The sequence below is a fragment of the Schistocerca americana genome, chromosome 1 (genome assembly GCF_021461395.2).
Source record: "Schistocerca americana isolate TAMUIC-IGC-003095 chromosome 1, iqSchAmer2.1, whole genome shotgun sequence".
NCBI classification, from domain to species: Eukaryota; Metazoa; Arthropoda; class Insecta; order Orthoptera; family Acrididae; genus Schistocerca; species Schistocerca americana.
The window spans coordinates 26,573,723-26,575,988 of record NC_060119.1 but is presented as its reverse complement, the minus strand read 5'-3'; the positions used below and the strand labels follow the sequence as shown (position 1 = coordinate 26,575,988).

At 43.6% G+C, this 2,266-nt stretch overlaps 1 pseudogene; it reads right to left on the bottom strand.

Moving 5' to 3' along the window:
* Positions 1–566: 566 nt before the first annotated feature.
* On the bottom strand, positions 567–684 carry LOC124556396 (annotated as a pseudogene).
* Positions 685–2,266: the final 1,582 nt, after the last annotated feature.

The following is a 2,266-nucleotide window of genomic DNA, read 5'->3' as shown; positions in this document are numbered from 1 at the left end:
ATTTCCGATGTAAGTGTAAAAGGCTGTCCTAACAGTTGATATTTACACTCGAAATTTATTTTAGTGTTACAAATTTGATTGCACAGTACGATAACGTTTGGCGTTTTCATGTCTGGTTAGAATCTGTGTTCAGCATGATCCACGAACAATGACGTGAACGTAATACACTTAAATTGCCATCGAGATGCTTGATTTCCGTGAATTCCCTTGCCTTTTCCCATTGGGATGCTTAATTTCAATGAGTCCCCTTGCATCTCACCGTAATTGTGATTCACAGCAAATGCTCAAACTGTCGACTTTCCATTTCTACACATTTATTAATTCGCGTGTGGCGTGCATGTAAAACAAAAAAAAACAACAAAAAAGCACTCCGTCTTCAGGCTATGAGTGGCCTACCGGGCCAATCCAACCGCCGTGTCATCCTGAGTGGAGGATGCGGACAGGAGGGACGTGGGGCCAGCACACCGCTCTCCCGATCGTTATGATGGTATTCTTGACCGAAGCCGCTACTATTCGGTCGAGTAGCTCCTCGATTGGCATCAGGAGGCTGAGTGCACCCCGAAAAATGGCAACAGCGCCTGGCGGCCTGGATGGTCACCCATCCAAGTGCCGGCCACGCCCGACAGCGCTTAACTTCGGTGATCTCACGGGAACCGATGTATCCACTGCGGCAAGGCCGTTGCCCGTGTGCTTTACGTGTAACCAACTTAAAAGTATGGGTGCTGGAATGTTTGCGCAAGCATTTCCGATTCGTTCTATCACGTTCTGTAGAACAGTTTGTTCTTCAGTTAAACCCACGAAAAAAAAAAAAATCCGGGACGTGAGTTCGGGTGACGCTGCACCTCTACCCAGCTAGCGACCATGGAGACGACCGTTCGGTGCTTCTTTGGCTCTTGCGGAGTAATGCTCTGGACAATCAGAACGTTGCAACCATATGTTCTGTTGCACTATGAGGGCGTACATCTTCCAACAGAATGAGTAGCTCCCCTTGGAATAACTTACGACGTCCTCCCCTGTTCAGTGTGGCTTCCACAACAAGGGGGCCGATTAGCTTGTCGCCTAAGCTGCAGCACAAGGCGTTAACAAACCAAGGACGCTGACCAGCCACCTGGTGCAACACTCGTGTGACGTCTGAGCGTCAATGTCAACCGTTACAACACCAAGCTTTACATTTATATCGTAAAATGAACTGCGTCTGTTCTTAAATGCAAAAACAAGTACGCTTGACATTTGTCATCACGACGCAATCTGCCACAAATGGAGAACAACGGTTGAGTAAACGGTACGTATCTTTTGGCGTGGAATCAGAATATACAACAAAAAATGGAGGGTTCCCGTTTGAAAACACAATGATTTCAAACTCCACGCAAATAGGGAGAGGGATTGGATGTGGCCAGTTGTAGCTCAGACAGATGCCTCCTGTAACTAATATCAACTTTTCACCTGGAACTTTTATTCGTACGATGCATCGTTTTCGAGATCGTAAGTTGTCTTATCGTTGAAACGAACACCATAGCCAGAAAATCTGAAAAGTTTTTAAGGATGTTGAAGGATGTTGTTCTGAGAAATAACTGTTAAGAAATAAAAAATATGCACCGTTTCCGTTTCCGTCGCGTGCACAGAATCAACCAAATGCTCTCGCTAAAATACGGTAATGCGCAAACATGTGTGGGTGCTTGAGTTACCACGTGAAATGTTAATTACCCTTTAAAATGTTTGTTTTCGGTAATGATAAATTTAAGTTAAGTGAAGGAAAGGTCTGAGAAAACCAAACGAAGAACAAGTGTGGCGGCACTGTCTCTGCCATGCTAGTTGAATTTGTGCGAACAGCTACCTGATTGACTGAATTCAGTGCTAATTAAATCGAGAACGGCGCAATTTCTTAATTATTTCTCAGCTTTTTTGACTAACCTGTATAATGCAGAATATCACAACCAAATGGGAAGGATACACTCAAATTTGTCACTGTGCGAAACTCTGCTCCACCGAAATATCATGAAGCTGAAACATGGGTAGGAGAATCTGTAAAAATAACTTTTGGAGATTTTTAGCTAATGTATCGAGCATTAACTATTAAACTAAAGAACAATCCAGAGGCGGAACAGTTAAATTCAAATACGGTGACGGCAATATTAGTAGCCACTGTTACACAAGCTGGCCTTGGCGTTTGAAATGTTGGAATATCTGAGCTACAGTTCGAAATATCTGAGAAATAGGTCAAAGATTTTTGTTTCCGTATGGAGAGGTAATTTCCAATATTTCTGAA